A 20,162-nucleotide genomic window follows, 5' to 3' on the forward strand; every position below is an offset into this window, starting at 1 on the left:
GGCGTTTAGTGTGGATGGACTTTTAATTTTTTTGTTTTGGAAAATTTGACACTGAACCAAGGAAAACCGAATGTAAGATTTCCAGAGTAGGTGAGGTTTGGAGAGAGTAAATATGTGGTAAATTCACTCTTTCAAGTTCGTACATTTCTAAACGTCAGGCTTTCAAAACCATCGATGTAGGACAAATAAATGATGGGAGCAGAATTTCTGTCACTCAGACAATCCGTTTCCAAAATATTTGGAAAGGCACATTTAGAGAAACACAAGCAGTGAGTTTCACCAGGAGAGAGACAGCCTGTGGCCAGGTAAAAGTGTAAAAGTGGGGTGTGGTAGATTGGTACAGTGGGGTAGACGGTGCGAGGAAACAATATCTAATTTGGACGACTTCAGATGCAAAGAAATATCGGAAACCTCTGCAGCTGTGTAAGATTCAGCAATAAAAAACCTCAGAGTTTTGAAAGATTTCTATGAATTTTCCACATGAAACATTATCAATGGAACTGAGCAGATTTGGCATATTGTAAAGGCAAACTATTCCATAATGAATAGGAAGTGACCCGTCTCTTAGAGATCGATTTCCTGCTTTAATCCCATGGTTTAAAGGTGGGAGGACGATCGCCATGATGTTGGGTTCATTTGACACCCACTGAAATCTGCCAAAGTAACTGAGCATCAAAACTGGCATCTCGTTTTGTCGTTTAACCTTCTGTTTTTCTCATCAGCATTTTCTTTAAGCTGAAGTAAATTCGGAGCAATATTGAATGCAACATTTAACATTCCAATCACATAAATCCAATTCAATTCCGATCATTGGAATGAACAGAGTGAAGTTGCAGCAAAATTAATAAAATGAAACGAACAAAACTGCATTTCCGGGAATTTTACCCAGTTCAGATTCAGCCATATGAGAAAGACCATCGAGCTAAAACATCACCTTCACTTCTCTCTCCATATATAGTTTTTCACGTGAGAGAGAAACTATCTGAAGAAATTATGCGTCAAGACGAAATGTGCGTGTGAATGTGACGGGATTTTCATGCTTGCTGGGTCATTCTGAGACAGTTCCGACTCGAAATAAATCAAGGACAAGATATTCCTTCCAAGGACGAGGTCAATCCCTTGGGTTTTGCTGGTATTATTATTCTGCTGAAAGCAGAAACATAATGGCGTGGATTCGATTCCGCTCAGGAAATTTCTTATCCCCTCGGTGCACCATATGTGATCTTGACGGGGTCACATGTGAGCGCCTTTGCAATGGGCTGTAGTCTCCCAGGAGTTCAGGCGACGGGTTGTTCTTCCATTGTGCTGGTGTGGATTTGAATCCTACTCTGGCTGTTACTTCTATGAAACGCAGCTGTGGTTTCCCTTTGTGCCTCGCATCTTTAGGATACATTGGATGGAGAATCTTCCTCTTGCCCTTCATTGCACCAGAGAATTGTGATAAATCGATACCTCATCAAAGTCGAAGTAGAGCAATTTGGTTCTGTTGTAAGTTACATTGGGATAATGAAAAGTTGGGCAAACGTTTCTATTCTCTTTTCATTCCATCTTGACTTTCTATGAATTTACATCGAATGAAAGGGGAACAAATAAGGAGAGATCGGGTGCAATAGTTTATCCAGTGGGCTTGTGAATTTTAGTGTAATACACCACACAAAGTTCTGATCAGTATTTTAAACAGTCAGTTGAATTGGAACCGCAGAAAACTTTTCCAATGAAACGAACCTTTCATTCTTTCACAACCTTTTGCTGTGTGAATCATACCGTGACCATCATCCATCGTGATCACCAAGTTGGCAACAATATTAGATCTACCAATTTTCTTTAGCAATCACAACATGTGCACATACCCATCTGCGGTGTGCACAGTGCCATTTGTTGTCTCCAGGCCACAGCACATTTATTGTTTATGAACTTATGAGCCTAGTTCCTGATCTGTCTGATCAGTTTGAAAACCTTTTCTATCTCTTCATCCCATCCTTTTAGAATTCTAAAGATATCAATGAAATAAGGCGTTTGACCAAATGATGTAGGATCGGAAGTCGGCCATTCAGCCCCTCGAGTCTGCTCCACCATTCAACGAACTAATGGTTGATCTGATAATCCTCAACTCCATTCTCCAGCATTGCCTCGACAAAGCTTCATCGCCTTTCTGGTTAAATATCTGTCTGGCACAGTTTGAAAATACACAACAACTCAGCCTCAAGAACAATTTCGGCAAGGAGTTCTACCGATTCATTAGCCCCTGAGCAAAGAAATTACCCCTCAGTCCTGAATTAAATCGGCAATACCTAATTCTGAGTTCATGTCCTCTGGTGCTCTCCTCATACCAGAGGGTGAACCACCAGCCCGTAACTACCCTGTCAATGAATATTGAACGATTATAAATGTTATTATGTGATTATAGAGCTCCCCTCCCTCTCTTTGTTTCCAGGAGAATAATCCCAGCCTAACCAATCATTCCAAGAACCTATATTTTCTCCAGTGTTGGCAATATGTCCGTAAATCTCTGCTGTCCCTGCAGCGTCCTTACATATTATGAAGGCAGGTGGAGACATTTATGCAAAGAAACGGTTGAAATTTCAAGCACAGACGGGAACTGGATCTTGAAATCAGACAGCGACTGGAATCAGATCGGTCCACACAAGGATGAAATACAGTAATGATCACTCTCACAAATGAGAAACTAATCATATCGCATTGACTTCAATAACTTTACTGTCAACAAATTACCCCGTGTAATTGTCCACAGAGCTATTATTTCGGGGGAAAACATATAGAATCTGGATACATAAACACTTTGACAACAACAACATGTTCTTGAGACATTCTTTTGATTATATACTCAACTCATTGCTCCGTGAATCCTACATCGTTGGCAAGGCACAAATGAGACGAGTAACATAACTCTCTCCATTTGCCTAGATGGGTGTATCTTCAATAACACTTGAGGAACTGGACACCGTCCACAACAAAGCAGTCACTTGAATGTACCCTCTTCAACACCTACAATATTCATTCCCTTCACCGTTAAGGCATAATTGCAGCAGAGTGCACCAACTACAAGATGCACTGCAGTAAGTCATTCGGGCATGTTTGACAGAACCTTCAAAGCTCAACAGCTGTATTGACGACAAGGACAAGTTTGGATGATGCAATTAAATGCCACCATTTGCAAGTTCCCTCCAAGGCCCATAGCACCCTGACTTGGAAAGGAATCAGTGAGAAACTCATTGGTGAAACGGTCTTGATGGGCAAAGTTGCATACTTCAGCCTTCCATCTTTTATCTTCCAATTTTAAGAAAAATGTTGATTTATACTGTGACCAGACTTGTGCTCAGTCGTTTAGCTGATCCCTAAACTGGTGGTTGCTAACGTTCTGCTATCATCCAAAGCCTGTGGTCAACAATAGAAAATATCCGAAAACCCACTCAAGCAACTGACTCCCCTCAAGATTAGAGTGGTGTTGGAGAAGCACAGCAGGTCCGTCAGCATTTGAGGAGCAGGAAAAATGGACGTTTCAGCCAAAAGCCCTTCATCAGGAATGAGACTGGGAGCATATGGGATGGAGAGATAAATGGGAAAGTTGTGAGGCTGGGGAGAAGGTAGCTGAGAGTGCTGTAAGTGGATGCAGGCGGGGGGTAAACATGAAATGTCAGAGAAGAAGGTGGAGTGGATAGGTGGGATTGAAGATGTACAGTTGGGGCAAGTCTTTCGGATAGTGTTGAGCTGGAAGGTGGGAACTGGGGTTAGGTAGGGGGACGGCAAATGAGGCAACGGGTGAAGTCCAAATTGATGCCATAGGTTTGAAAGTTCCCCAGGTGGATGATGAAGCTTTCTTCCTCCAGGCATCGGTTCATGAGGCAGTGGCGATACAGGGGGTCAGGACCTGCATGTCCTCGGGAGAGTGGAGGATAGTTGAATAGTTTGGCCATGGGTCACTGGGGTTGATTCTTGCGGGTATCCTGTAAATATTCGCGGAAGTGCTCTGTGAGAACACATCTCCTCTCTACAACTAAGAGGGGACCACACTGGGAGGAACGTATGCAAGAACTGACATGTGTGGAAGTGCAGGAGAAACTTTGATGGATGTGGAGGCCTCCATTTGAGCCTTGGACAGAGGTGGGGAGGTCGATGTGGATGCAGGTTTTGCAATTGCTGCAGTGACAGGGGAAGTTGCCAAGTGGGAAAGGTGGGTCATTGGAGGGCGTGGCCTTGACTAGGTAGTCCCAGAGTGAATGGTCTTGGCGGAAAGTGGATAGGGGTTGGGAGGGGAACATATGTTGTGGTTCTGATAGCCAAGCTGGGAATTTGTCTTGCAAACGTTTCGTCCCCTGTCTAGGGGACATCCTCAGTGCTTGGGAGCCTCCTGTGAAGCGCTTCTGTGCAGTTTCCTCCGGCATTTATACTGGCCTGTCTCTGCCGCTTCCGGTTGTCAGTTCGAGCTGTCCGCTGTAGTGGCCGGTATATTGGGTCCAGGTCGATGTGTTTGTTGATAGAGTCTGTGGGTGAGTGCCATGCCTCTAGGAATTCCCTGGCTGTTCTCTGTTTGGCGTGTCCTATAATGGTAGTGTTGTCCCAGTCGAATTCATGTTGCTTGTCATCTGTGTATGTGGCTACTAAGGATAGCTGGTTGTGTCGTTTCGTGGCAAGTTGGTGGTCGTGTATACGGGTCGTTAACTGTCTTCCTGTTTGTCCGATGTAGTGTTTTGTGCAGTCCTTGCATGGGATTTTGTACACTACATTAGTTTTGCTCATTTTGGGTATCGGGTCCTTCATTCTGGTGAGTTGTTGTCTGAGAGTGGCTGTTGGTTTGTGTGCTGTTATGAGTCCTAGTGGTTGCAGTAGTCTGGCTGTCAGTTCAGAAATGCTCCTGATGTATGGTAGTGTGGCTAGTCCTTTGGGTTGCGGCATGTCCTCGTTCCGTTGTCTCTCCCTTAGGCATCTGTTGAAATTGTGACGGTATCCATTGTGGCGAATACCTTGTATAGGTGTTCCTCTTCCACTTTTTGCAGTTCTGGTGTGCTGCAGTGTGTTGTGGCCCTTTTGAATAGTGTCTTAATGCAACTTCGTTTTTGTGTGTTGGGGTGGTTGCTTTCATAGTTTAGGACTTGGGCTGTGTGTGTGGCTTTCCTGTAAACCTTTGTGGTGAATTCTCCGTCCGGTGTTCTCTGTACCATCACGTCTAGGAATGGGAGAGACAACAGAACGAGGACATGCCGCAACCCAAAGGACTAGCCACACGACCATACATCAGGAGCATTTATGAACTGACAGCCAGACTACTGAGACCACTAGGACTCATAACAGCACACAAACCAACAGCCACGCTCAGACAACAACTCACCAGAACAAAGGACCCGATACCCAAAATGAGCAAAACTAATGTAGTGTACAAAATCCCATGCAAGGACTGCACAAAACACTACATCGGACAAACAAGAAGACAGTTAACGACCCGTATACATGAATACCAACTCGCCACGGAACGACACGACCAGCTATCCTTAGTAGCCACACACACAGACGACAAGCAACATGAATTCGACTGGGACAACACTACCATTACAGGGCAAGCCAAACAGAGAACAGCCAGGGAATTCCTAGAGGCATGGCACTCATCCACAGACTCTATCAACAAACATATCGACCTGGACCCAATATACCGGCCACTACAGCGGTCAACTCGAACTGACAACTGGAAGCAGCAGACGCAGGCCAGTATAAATGCCGGAGGAAACAGCACAGGAGCGCTTCACAGGAGGCTCCCAAGCACTGAGGATGTCACCTAGACAGGGGACGAAACGTTTGCAAGACAAATTCCCAGCTCGGCGAACAGAACCACAACAACAACCCGAGCTACAAATCTTCTACCAAACATTGAAGGGGAACATATCCCTGGTGTTAGAATCCGTTTAGAGGTGGCGATACTGTCAGTGGATGGTGTGATTTATGCAGAGGTTGGAGGGCTAGAAGATGTGGACCAGGGAGTTTCTGTCCTTGTTGTGGTTGGACGTGTGGGGTTCATGGGCGGAGGTACGGCACATGGATGAGGTGCGTTGGAGGGCATCTTCAACCACATCGGAGGGGAAATTCCTGTCTTTAAAGATGGAGGCTATCTGGTGTGTTCTGTGATGGAGCTGGACCTTGGGGAGCAGATGTGATTGAGGTGGAGGAATTGGGAATACAGGATAACATTTGCTCAAGAGGTGGTGTGGGAGAAGGTATAATCCAGACAGCTGTGGGGATCAGTGGGTTTGTAAAAGGTTTCAGCAACACTGACCTCGAGGGATATATTTCCCGCCCCACCCCTATCCACTTTTCACAAAAACTGCTTCCTCCACGACTACCTAGTCAAGTCCAAGCCCTCCAATGACCCATCCTCCCCTCGTGGCACCTTCCCCTGCCACCACAGGAATTGCAAAACCTGTACCAACATCTTCCCTCTCATATCCTTCCAAGGCTCCAATGAGCCTTCCACATCCATCAAATGTGCACTTCCACACGTGTCATTTATTGCATCTGTTGCTCGCGATGCGGTCTCCTCTACATTGGGGCCAACAGACACCTTCTCGCTGAGCGCTTCAGAGAACTTTTCCAGGGCACCCACAACATTCAACCCCAATGCCTCATGACCAAAAATATCAACTACCCCCCCCCCCCCCCCGCGACTGTCCCAAGGACATGCAGTTCCTGGGTCTCCTCCACTGACATTCCCTCACCACTGGACGCCAGATCTTCCACCTCGGGACCTTTCAACACCAGGGCATCAACTTGGTCTTCACCAGTTTCCTCATCTCCCCACTCCCACCTCATCCGAGTTCCAACTTTCTAACTTGGCACCATGCTACTGACCTGTCCCACCTGTCTGTCTTCCTTCCTACCTATCCGCTCCACCCTCTTCTCCGACCTATCACCTTTCACCCCATCTCCATCCACCTCTTGCACTCTCAGCTAAATTCTTCCCAGACCCATCCTCCGTTTATCTCTCCACCCTCGAGGCTCCCAGCTTTATTCCTGATGAAGGGCTTTTTCCCGAAACGTTATTTTTTTTTCTGCAAATCGGATGGTGCCTGACCTGCTGTGCTTCTTCAGCACCCGTCCAATCTTGATTCTGATTTCCAGCACCTGCAGTACGCACTTCCGTCCATCTGATTCCCCCTCCATTGATCTTGAATAGGCCGTTGCTAAAGTTCCAGCATCGTTTCCCTGCTCTTATATTCCCAGCTGCGGTCAAGAACAGAAAGTATCTCCAACCCCTCGAGACCACTTGATCCCTTGTCCAATCAACTTCAAATATTGTTGAATGTCTACTCCAATTTCTCTTTTATTACTTTAAACCACTCAGTATTCACACATTTATCATTGTTCCTCCCCAAATTCATTAATTATCACCCACTTCACTGGATTGAATTCCTTTCAGCACATTTTCTTGCCAATTGTTTCCAATCTCCCTGCAGTCCATGGCTTTCTTCCTCATGGTTAACGACAGGACTAATTGTCACCTGATTTTCAAACTGCGAAATGATGGCCACGACAAATAAGTATAAATCATTGACCTATATGAGAAAAGAATGTAACTCATAGAAGCCAAGGTTCATAAGCTTGGAGAGGACACCAGAATTGGAGACTGTAAAGAAGGTAATCTAAGTTTCCAGAAGGATCTTAATCCAATGCGTCTTTGGGCTGAAGTATTTTACATAGAGTTCAATCTGGATAAATGGAAGGTATTGCGTTTTGCTACATCAAATAAGAGAAAGGTTTATACAATTAGTGCTAGGGCGTTGCATAATGTTGTGGAAAACGGAGGCCAAGGATACAGTTAAATATTTCTTTTTAGTTTGCTTCACATATAGTCAGAATGGTAAATAAAAAATTGTCATCCTGCCTGCGTTGCACAGTCCTTTGAGCGTAGGAGTTGGTACGTCATGTTGAATGGAATAGGACATTGTGTGAGGCCTCTTCTGGAGTACTGTGTCCAGTTCTTGTCGCCCAGTAATAACAAGGAAATTATTCAGCTGGAGTAGGTTTTGAAGACGTGTATCCGCATATTGGTAGTGGGGAAGGTTTGAGTTACAATGAAAGGCTGGATAGGCTGAGAATATTTTCACACGAGAACTGGAGTTTGAAAGGCGACCTGATAGAAATTTATAAATTATTGAGAGTTTGAATAGAATTAACTTGAACTGTCTTTTCTCCAAGCAGTGACACTTCAAGACGAGAGGGTAAATGTTTCAGGAGAAAAGAGAGATATTTAAAATAAGACATGAGAGGCTGTTTTTAACAGAGGATGGTTTATGTGTGCAATTCACTTCCTGAGGCAGTGATGAATGAAAGTACATTTACAATATTTACAGGATATTTGGATCGATAAATGCATTGGAAAGTTTCCGTGGGATTAGATAAAAGCTATTCATTTATGCCTAGTCCATTATTTATTGCCCAGAGGGCAGTTCAGGATCAACCACGATATTATGGATCTGGAGCCATATACCCGACCAGAGAAGTATAGCAGTTTCCTTCCCTATCAGGCAGTAGTGAATCAGATCTACAACAACTGGTTCAACATCATCATTAGACTCTTCAACTCGAGGTATTTATTGAAATAGAATTCCAGCCTCTGCCATGCCAGGATTCGAACCGGTGTCCATTGAAGTATATCTGCACATTCATATTAACAATGCAGTAATATTATTACAAGGGCATTATTAACCCTCAGCAATTACAGGAGTGTCAGATGCGACTCGTTTAGTTTGGCATTATGTTCAGTATGAGCTGGTAGGACTGAAAGGCCTGTTTTCATGCTGCGTGAGTCGATGACTTTGATGCTATGAAACCGGCAGCTGGTTGGGATGAACAGCAGCATTGACAGTTTAATTGATCTCCTTCTGGGGTATGTAATCTTGCTGGTTACTCTGGAGTTTTTATTGCTCATAGAGCCCTTCCCACACACTGGAATGTTGAACAGACTGTCCCCAGTGTGACTGAGTAAATGAGTTTCTACTGCAACAGGTAATTGAATCCCGCATTGCGCTGGTTTCTCTGTGATATCGGTGTCCTTGTATCTACCCAGGATGAACGATTGGCTCAAATTATGCCCACGCAGACATAAGTCCCGTTGTCCATTTGTGAACGTGTTTTTATTCTTCCTGATACACCCACAGGGTGTGGATGTCGCTGGTCAGGACAGCATTTGTTGTTCATCCTGATTCGCTGCTGCCTCTCTGCACGAGAGACATGGATTCGATCCCAGTCTCGTGTGACTGTGTGTAGTTTTCACATTCTCTCTTTGATTGTGTGAGTTTCCTCCTACAGTCTGAAGGTGTGCAGAATACTCGGATCAGCCATGGGAAATGAAGGGGAACGGAATCGGTATGGAGTGTGGGTCTGATAGGATGTGCTTCGGAGGGATGGTGTCGACTGGAATGGGCCGAATGTCCAGCCTACCTGCAGCGTCGGCATTCTCGGATTAAGTGTCAGCTATGTTGTTCTGCACCTGGAATCGCAAGTAGGCAGGATTTGGTAAAGCTGGTAGCATCCCCTGCATAAGGGTCATGCATGAATGGGGTTGCAGGAAATTAAAGGCATGTTCTCTGTTCCTGAGGTCAGGCTTTCATTTCAGGTTTTATTCGTCGATCTTTAACATTACCAGTTCGGTGTGTGAGTGCCCAAGGATGACTCATTTATTGTATAACCACAACACAACCTTCTCCAGGTTGCAGTATTTACTGGGAAGAAGAAACTGATCCTGAGCAGATGCAACCATAAGCAGCTGCTACTGCCAATGTCAAGAACACTGATCCAAATAGGAAAATGAAATTTCGAACGTTGTCACCCCAAAGTTAAATGTTCAACACGCTTTAGATACGCCAGTTGGTTGCGTCAACAACATGTACTGCTTATGGCTATAATATTATAAATGGGGGCAAGTATTCCCTTCCACCTCGTTTTTGACCAGGAGCAGTCCCAACCTCGGAAATACACGCGCCACTTTCCCGTCATTCCATCCCAACTTCCAATTGGATCTTCATGCCTGCTTCAGTCGAGAACTGGAATGAAGTGTGATTGCGTGCAGCAGTTGTTATTGCCTTGTGTGGGCAAAGTGATGAAGTAGACGATGTTAACCTATAATTCTAGTGAAGCATATCCTGTCCTGTCCCATGAGTTTGGAGAGTTTCATAAATCCCATTCTCCAACACTCTCATTCATGGAATCTCCACAGACTCTGGGGACGGTAAAGTTAAAGACTCAGCCTATTCTCAGTTCCCACATGCCTGTCATTAATTCCTGATATTGTATATTCTTCCTGACATTTCCTCTGCTACCATACTGGCTGCAGTTTACAAGCCTGGTCTGTGGAGTGCTGTAACCATTTAGTATTTTGTTTTCTGCGTTGTGGTCGTCGCGACTTCGTACCAAATCCATTTCATAGCGGTCAGTTCTCTCAAAGTTTTACTTTTGCTGAAATACGGTAAGAAATAACTCGTTTTTGCATGATAATGATCTCCGGGGTGATGATTTGTTTTCTTCGAATTTCGTTTTCTGATATTTCAGTGTTTCATGTATCAGCATTTCAACCCAAAAGTTCTGGAAGATGTCTCTTCCTCCCACTCGCCCTAACTCGCTTTCCTGTCCCTCGTCCCATTTGACTGAGGCATTGCACAATCTAACATACACTTACACGTTGATACCGTCCAGTCTGTGCCGTTGCACTCACTGTTACTGGGTGACCATGCCTCAATCTTTTCGTTGGCACTTTCAAATCATTCGATCCGTTTGGATATCGTGGCTGTGCAATCAATTCTCTTTTAGCAGCTTTTACTGACATGGACCAGAGATCATTGGAGCGTGAGGCTCAATAAGTTGACACAGAGAATAATTGGGGATAAGAGAATCTATTGGAAAAGATCAGCCATGACGGCTTTCTGCGATAGCCTACTGGTATTATCGCTGGATTGTTAACACAAAAGGCCAGGTCACGTTCTGGGGAGACGGGTTCGATTCTCACCACACCACGACGACGATAGAATGTAAATGCAAGAAATATTTCCAATTAAGAATACGCTAAATCCGTTGTCCGAAAATCCCATCTGTTTCACTGAAGGCCTTGAGGGAAGGAATCTGCCGTCCTTAACTGCTCTGGACTCCAAGTCACTCCAGACCGCTTGGCAAAATATGCTGCAGAGACGCACCGCATGCTGGTGCAGAATGTTAAAAAAAAGGTTTATTCGACTCTACCTCGATAATTGTCTGCAATTCTTATAAGTCCAGGGATGTGATCACACTGGGAAAGGTGCAGGAGAGATTCACACGGATAGTGTCGAGGCTGAAGAGATTCAGTCAGGAAGAGAGACAGGTAAGACTGGGGTTGTTTGTCACGGTGCAGGGGCATTTGTGAAAAGGCATAGTTCAGATATACAAAATAATGAGGGGTGTGGATCAGGTAGACTGAACGTAACGTTTCCCATCGACGGAGAGTTCGATCACGGGGGGGCACAAATTTAATGAGAAAGACAGAAAGTTTTAAGTAGATGTGTGGAAAAGCGTTATAGGCCGGCAGGTTTTGGAATTTGCAACACTGTGTCTGTAAGGGTCAGAGAGGCAGGGACCCTTTTAACCTGAAGTAATATTCAGATATGAATATGTTATGCCAATAACAATAAGGCTATCGGCTAAACGATTTGAGTCGTTAAGCAGTTGATTTTGACAAATGGAGATACAACTGGCTGAAGGGTCTCCTTTGAAACTGTTGTCCTCGGTAGTATAGTTGTTAGTGTCGCCGCATGTTATGCGGGAGATAAGAGCTCAATTCCTCGCTGGGGCAGCGCAAATGTTTTAAAACTGTCGCTAAAATTCCGAAGTGCGGGTTATTCATGCCTGTCCTTCCATTCGCCATGGGACATGTCACAGGAAGGACAGTGCTGTCTGAATCAGCGTGGGGAAGGTCTGCAGCTCCCGCTGAGACAGAGTGTCAGTGAAAGTACAAACACGTGACTTCCGCAACCTGCACCTTGTATCTGTACAGGAAAAAGAAACAGGGTAAACCAATTCAGATGTGAGCGCAGAAACATTTTCCGCAGCATCATGAGGAAAACTGACAAATGGCTCCGAGAAAGAGTTTGTCTTTCAGGACTGTTAGTTCACAGAGATGTTTTTGTTCCACTTAAGCCCTTAAGAAATTGAATAACAATTTAACTGAAGACTTGAAATTTTAGAACACACCAGGCGATGAGTCACGAGCTGGAAACTGTCTTTACAAGCCAGATGCTTGATGACTGATGATGATGCTGAATGGCTCAAAAGCCATTCGCCATGTTTTAAAAAACTCAATGAGTGTCATTTTTCAACTGAACCAATAAGGTAAAAACAAAGCTACCAAGAAAATTTGCAAGCATTGTATCTGTCTTCCTTGTTGTGAAAGTGTTGAAATTCAGCTGTCTCACTGCTATTTCCAAATGTTGATTTCCAGTCAGGGAAAAAATATTTTTTGTTCCTTATGAAAGTCGGAAATTGAACATGAATTCCTGACATTACAAAACAGCAAAGGTACCAGTGCTGTCAGAGTCAGTGAGAATTTCATATCGGAGATGAATTCAAATGGGAATAAACGTTGAAAGCAGTTGCCTTTGCCTGCTCAGACTCAGTATGACAAAAATGATTATTACTGAAACATTCAGTATTTTTCAAGGATCTAATAAGTTGAATGCACAAAGGTTGGATCTGTGACCAGAGTGCCACTTGGAAGACTTGGAGATGCAGGTTTTGCACTGGGGTGTGCAAATTTGAAAATCACACAACACCAGGTTATATTCCAACAGGCTAAATTGGAAATACTAGCTTTCGGACCGCTGCTCATTCATCAGGTGGTTGTGGAGTACACAGTTGTAAGACACGGAATTTATAGCATATGTTTACAGTGTGATGTAACTGAAATTATACATTGAAAAATACCTTGATTATTTGCTAAGTCTCCGATCTGTTAGAATGACCATGTTAGCTTCACTTCTTTCATATGTAAAGCGCAAAACTTTTTATTTTAAAGTTACATTCTCAGGTGAACTTTAACAATTGGTGTCAGCCCCCGTGTGCTGCTGTCTGTTCCATAATGTTTAGAATGATTCTACTTTTATAAAATGAGCTAACACAGACTTACATGGATTCATGCAGTTTTTGAGCAAATTACGATGTAACTCTGCAAGTGCAAATTCACTCCACAAACGTATATGCGCGTGTGTGTGTGTGTGTGTGTGTGTGTGTGTGTCTGTGTGTGTGTGTGTGTATGTGTGTGTCGGAGGGTCTGTTTGTGTAGATAGGTAATGGGATCACCTGTACATTGACATGAGCCCAAGTTCCCGGTTGAGGCCATCACCATGGATACCGAACTTAGCTATCAGCCTCTGCTCAGGCACTTTCAGCTGCTGCTTGTTCCGAAGTCCGCCTTCGAACATAGAACATAGAACATAGAAGAATACAGCGCAGGACAGGCCCTTCGGCCCTCGATGTTGCGCCGATCAAAGCCCACCTAACCTACACTAACCCACCATCCTCCATATACCTATCCAATGCCCGCTTAAATACCCATAAAGAGGGAGAGTCCACGAATGCTACTGGCAGGGCATTCCATGAACTTACGACTCGCTGAGTGAAGAACCTACCCCTAACACCAGTCCTATATCTACCCCCCCTTAATTTAAAGCTATGCCCCATTGTAATAGATGACTCCATACGTGGAAAAAGGTTCTCACTGTCAACCCTATCTAACCCCCTAATCATCTTGTACACCTCTATCCAGTCACCCCTAAACCTTCTTTTCTCCAATGAAAACAGCCCCACGTGCCTCAGCGTTTCCTCATACGATCTTCCTACCATACCAGGCAACATCCTGGTAAACTTCCTCTGCACCCGTTCCAGTGCCTCCACATCCTTCCTATAGCATGGCGACCAAAACTGTACACAATATTCCAGATGTGGCCGCACCAGAGTCTTATACAACTGCAGCATGACCTCAGGACTCCGGAACTCAATTCCTCTACCAATAAAAGCCAGTACGCCATATGCCTTCTTCACTGCACTATTTACCTAGGTGGCAAGTTTCAGAGATCTGTGTACATGGACACCAAGATCCCTCTGTTCTTCCACACTACCAAGTAGTCTACCATTAACCCAGTAATCCATCTTTTTATTACTCTTACCAAAGTGAATCACCTCACACTTAGCTACATTGAACTCCATTTGCCACCTTTCTGCCCAGCTCTGCAGCTTCTCTATATCCCGCTGTAACCTGCCATATCCTTCCTCACTGTCTACAACTCCTCCGACTTTCGTATCATCCGCAAACTTGCTCACCCAACCTTCTAACCCTTCCTCCAGGTCATTTATAAAAATGACAAACAGCAATGGTCCCAAAACAGATCCTTGCGGAACACCGCTAGTGACGGCACTCCAAGATGAACCTTTGCCATCAACTACTACCCTCTGGCTTCTTCCAGCCAGCCAATTCCTAATCCAAACCTCCAACTAACCCTAAATGCCATATCTATGTATTTTCTGCAGTAGCCTACCATGGGGGACCTTATCAAACTCCTTACTAAAATCCATATATACCACATCTACCGCTTTCCCCTCATCTACCTCCTTAGTCACCTTCTCAAAGAATTCAATAAGGTTTGTGAGGCACGACCTGCCCTTCACAAAACCATGCTGACTATCCTTGATCACATCATTCTTATCCAGGTGTGCATAAATCCTATCCCATACAATTCTCTCTAAGACTTTGCCCACAACAGAAGTGAGACTCACTGGCCTATAGTTACTAGGATTATCCCTACTCCCCTTCTTGAACAAGGGAACCACGGTTGCTAGCCTCCAGTCCTCTGACACTACTCCTGTAGACAAAGAGGACACAAAAATCAAGGCCAATGGCTCTGCAATCTCCTCCCTTGCTTCCCAGAGAATACTAGGATAAATGTCATCAGGCCCAGTGGACTTATCTATTTTCACCCTTGCCAGAATTTCCAACACCTCTTCTCTACATATCTCAAAGCCATCCATTCTACTTATTCGTGCCTCAGTATTCATATCGACAACAATGTCCTGTTCCTGAGTGAATACTGACGAAAAGTATTCATTCAGTGCCTCCCCAATCTCTTCAGCCTTCACACGCAACTTCCCATTACTATCCTTGATTGGACCTATTCCTTCCCTAGTCATTCTTTTATTCCTAACATACCTATAGAAAGCCTTCGTGTTTTCCCTAATCCTACCAACTAAGGACCTTTCATGTCCCCTCCTTGCTGCTCTTCGCTCTCTCTTCAGGTCCTTCTGGGCTACCTTATAACTCTCAATCGCCCCTATTGAACCTTCACGCCTCATCTTTACAAAGGCCGCCGTCTTCCATTTAACAAGGGATTCCAACTCCTTATTAAACCACCGCTCCCTCACACGACCCTTTCCTCCCTGCCTGATAGGTACGTACTTATCAAGGACACTCAATAGTTGCTCCTTGAACAAATTCCACATATCAATTACGCTCTTGCCTTGGAATCTACTTTTCCAATCCACACATCCTAAGTCATGCCTCAACGCATCATAATTTCCCTGCCCCCAGCTATAACTCTTGCACTGTAGTACACACTTATCCCTCTCCATCACTAGAGTAAAAATCACCGAATTGTGGTCACTGTCCCCAAAGTGCTCACCTACCTCTAGTTCTAATACCTGGCCTTGGAGGATGGTCACCCGAAGGTCCGAGGTCGAATGTCCTGGACCACTGAAGTGCTCCCCAACTGCAAAGGGGCATACCTGCCTGTTGATTGATGTGCAGTCGCCATTCATCCGTTCTGTAGCCTCAGCTCGGTTTCACCAATGCATCCTTGCCTGCAGCGTGTTGTTTTTTCTTAGATTAGCGTCAGTCTAAACATTATGGCACGGACACAGCACACAGGGACTAACACCTTCAACATATTAAATGGGTTGACATTAATTGTTCAAGTTCACCTGAGAATGTAACTATTAAAGGAAAGTTTTGCAATTTACATAAGAAAGAAGTGAACCGAACGGAGTCATTCTAACAGATGGAAGATTTAACAAACAATCAAGTTATTTTTCAATGTAGAATTTCAGTTACGTCACACTGTATCCTTTTGCAATAAATTCTGTATCTTACAACTGTGTAGTCCATAACCACCTGATGAAGGAGCAGCACTCCAAATACTAATGCTTCCGATTAAACCTGTTGGACTATGACCTGGTGTTGTGCAATTTTTAACTTCTTGACTTCTGAAATCAGGACTTCTTGTTCCTGAGGCAGAGAAAGCAGCTCTACCAGGAATCGGTTTAATGTCTTAGATTAGTCAATACCCCAGCCCTTGAAAGAATGGAAAAGTGTCTTCCCTCTCCCTGCACAGTCGGACAGTTCATCATTCTCATCTGATTCCACTTCGCAAGAGTTTCAAAAAACTGTCAAAACTGAGTCTCACCTATTGAGTGGGTTGGTTTCTGAAAACGAAACGTACCTATGAGCAATGTGTGGGGCTTTTCCAGGATTGTCTTCTCTGACAGCGCTGGGACATGACTGATGTTCTCTGCGACATGGAATTGCCAGTGTTTGAGTTGGGTCGACAAAGTAAAAAAAAAACAACATCAGGACATAGTCCAGCAGGTTTGTGTGGAAACACTAGCTTTTGGAGAGCAGCTCCTTCATCAACTGGGTGTCTTTCTGCACAAAATTGATGTGTGTGTCAACATGCGCGATCTTTTGGAAGATCATCTAGACTTTAACCGACCGTTCGTGGTGTCTATGTTACCCATGACTTGGAGGTGTTGGTATTGGACTGGGGTGGACAAATTTATTAATCACACAAAGCAAGGTTAGAGTCCCACAGTTGACTACCACCTGATGAAGAAGCAGCGCATGGAACACTGGTGTTTCCAAATACACCTATTCGATACAATCTGGTGCTGTGTAATCTTTAACTTTGATTGTTCTTGGTAAAGTTTAACTGATCGAGGACAGTGAAATCATTTTCGTTCATAGAGATGAAAATTTAAAATATACTCCATCTCAGTGGAGCAAGAAAGATTAGTTTGGATGTGTGATGAATCTCCACAATGCGACTGCGCCAAGTAAAAGTCGAACCAACACCAACTGATAAGTAGCCAGCTATATGAATGGTTGTACCACTGGCCAGCTGCACAGCTGAGATTTTACACGCTGCAGAGCTGTGGTTTAAACAAGGACATGAGCAATAGCAGTAATAGTCACAAGGTGAACAAAGAACAAAGAAAATCAACATCGTTGATTCACTTCAAATTGTCTTTTAAAAAACTACCATTCACAATCTGATCAGCCAATTAGTGAGGTCACTGCTGATCGAGGAAATTACAACTGACTTTGCTGCGTTTCCACCATAATTAGAGGTAAACGCCAGCATAATCACAATATTTTATATTCCCATTAATTTTCAGCTTTATATTACGTTAATGACCTTTCCGTATTTGCAGAAAACTGAATAACATGAAATGAGTGAAAAAGTAATTCCGGTGATGTTATCCAATGCAAAGTCGACTAGAAAAGAAGTCAAAGACTTGAAAAATCATTCCCATTTCTCTCTGTAGCAATGTATTTTCCTGAGTTGAACATTTGCAGGACTTGTCTTTAATATCTACAAAATCAATTATTTTCCCGGGACAGATTCTTCATAAATCAATTAACATCTGCGGTGTTGAAACCTATTTTATTTCAGATTAAAATAGTTGAATATCCTTTCCCCAGCCTAATGTCCCAATATTCCCTCCTCTTCCATGTAAATGCAAGCTGCTCCAGGTTAGGTTGGAGATCCCGACCTGACATTCCATTGCTCCTAGCTGCTCCATGTCAATAGAAGCTGCTCTAGGTGACGTTGTAGCTCCCAGTCTGATGTCCCAATGCTCCCTACCCCCATGTCAATAGAAGCGGTCCAGTTGAGGTTGGATCTACCAGTCTGATGTCCCAATGCTCCCTGCTGCTTCATGTCAATAAAAACTAGTCCAGGTGTGTTTGGAACTCCCAGACTGATGTCACAAAGCTCCCTGGTCTATGTCAGCGGACGCTGCTCCAGATGAGGTGGGAGCTCTTATCGCTGGAAGCTCACTCACCTCTACACCATCGTAGAAACATTGGTGGAACCATTGGTGGAATATCCAAATCATGAGAACCTAATCTTATTCCACATCTAATCTTATGAGAACCTAATCTTATTCTTCATCACCACCGAATCGTTATTTCCAAAAGACTTTCTTTCTTAAACGTTAGTTAGCATGTGCATACTGCAGTCAATCCGAAGTAAGATCATGGTGCTAATTGACGTATGTTCAATAAAAATTACATCCTATTTTTCATGTTGAGTAAATTCTACTTAGCAAGGACAATGTTTGTAATGAAATCACACTTTTATTCCAGGTGAGGGAATGTGACTTGTATAATTTAAATTGAAGTTGTTCACTGTGTGAAATTATCAAATAGATCTCAATTTCAAGACAAAATTGCTAATGTTGTCATCCACCTTGAAATGTGGTGTCTTCTTCTTTCCACCACACAGGTATTAGAACGAAACTTCTGTTAATGACATGCGTATACAGACACTTGAAATCATTTTTAAGTTTATGCTGCATTAATCTGCGGTTATTGATACACAGGTTAGGTTCATTCCCTGCAGTTAACATGCTGACTTCCCCAGTTGTTCATAGTTCAATGTGATGCATCCAGTGTGTGCATAACGAGAGGGACCTTGCTTACCACATCTTGCCTTTATCTGTATCTTATGTCCATCATTCATCAATGGCACGTCCAAGGGGAAAGGGCGAGACCAATGTTTAAGTCTGTCTATGCCCATGCACGGCACCCACAACGGCAATTCTCGACTGTGCATTTGCAGCCAGTTCTCTGTGCCCCTACACACATCCCCTGCCCTTTTTCAAATATCTCCATTAATTTGTGCTGTCTCACTGTGCTCTTCTCACCAAGATGATTCACTTCCACCCAACCTGCTCCAGATTTCATCTGACAAAACAATCATTAAGAATTGCATTGCATAAACATGCACTTCACATCTCTCGTTATTACATTTTCCTGAATTTCTTTCATACGATAAAAGTTCACAGCAACTTGACTTGGAAAAGAGAAACGCGTACCATTTCATTATCCCAATTAAATCCACATTTCAATGCAGTTTAGCCAAAAGGCTCAAATTATTCTTTGAGAATTTATAATGGCGTAATGGTTAGAAACTGACCATTGGAGTTCCAATTTCAAAAAGTCAGCTGTGGTCATCCAAAAATGGCAACAACAAAATCACCAAAGTTAGTGGGATGTGAACCCCCTAATGTAGAACATAATGGGTTAGTAGTCCACCAGCTTAACCTCGCTGCCACATCGTCATACATGCTTAGAGGCATGTGACCGTATGAGTAATTGAGTTGCTTAAATTATGCAGCGCAGCAGATATTTCTCCCTGGTGTTGGCGAAATGATAATTAGCGCAGTAAGTTCCAAGTGTATGGACTGACCTCTGGGTTGTGGGGAAGCGTACTCCCACTGTGATACTCTGTTCGCAATGATTTGAACAAAATTGAAGAAATTACTATGTAACAAGGTCTGTTGAATTCTGTGGCGATTTGAAGTCAACAGGATGAAGAGCCCGTGACACCAGAAGGTGTAGAATTGTCAGTGAGGAATTGTTTTCCAGACTGGAGGTGAGCACATAGTGCTCAATGTCATTATTCGGAACACCTTACTTCCGTTCAGATATTTTTGACACGATCTTGTGTACAGAACTGACAATTTCAAAATCCGAAATAAGGCTAAACTGACAATTGAATTCATCAATGCAAAAACCTTGAGCTGTATCATTTTCCTGGGCCGTGCGACACCAAGTCACTGTATGATCTCAGCAACACAGTGAGCAAGTGTCAGAAGGAAAATGAGTGCAGTGCCAGAGCGCATACTGGGAGCAACAGTTGACACACGGGGAAGTGCATTTCACACAACAGGAACACTTCCCAAACAGCGGACTGCAGTGGAATAATTCAGAGGGGTTTACACTTTGGAATTTGATGCCAGAGACACAATGGAGACCTGTCATTGAGTGTGTTTAAGATAAAGATTTTAAGATTTCTCCATTTGAA

The sequence above is a fragment of the Chiloscyllium punctatum genome, chromosome 21 (assembly GCF_047496795.1).
Source record: "Chiloscyllium punctatum isolate Juve2018m chromosome 21, sChiPun1.3, whole genome shotgun sequence".
Classification (NCBI taxonomy): Eukaryota; Metazoa; Chordata; class Chondrichthyes; order Orectolobiformes; family Hemiscylliidae; genus Chiloscyllium; species Chiloscyllium punctatum.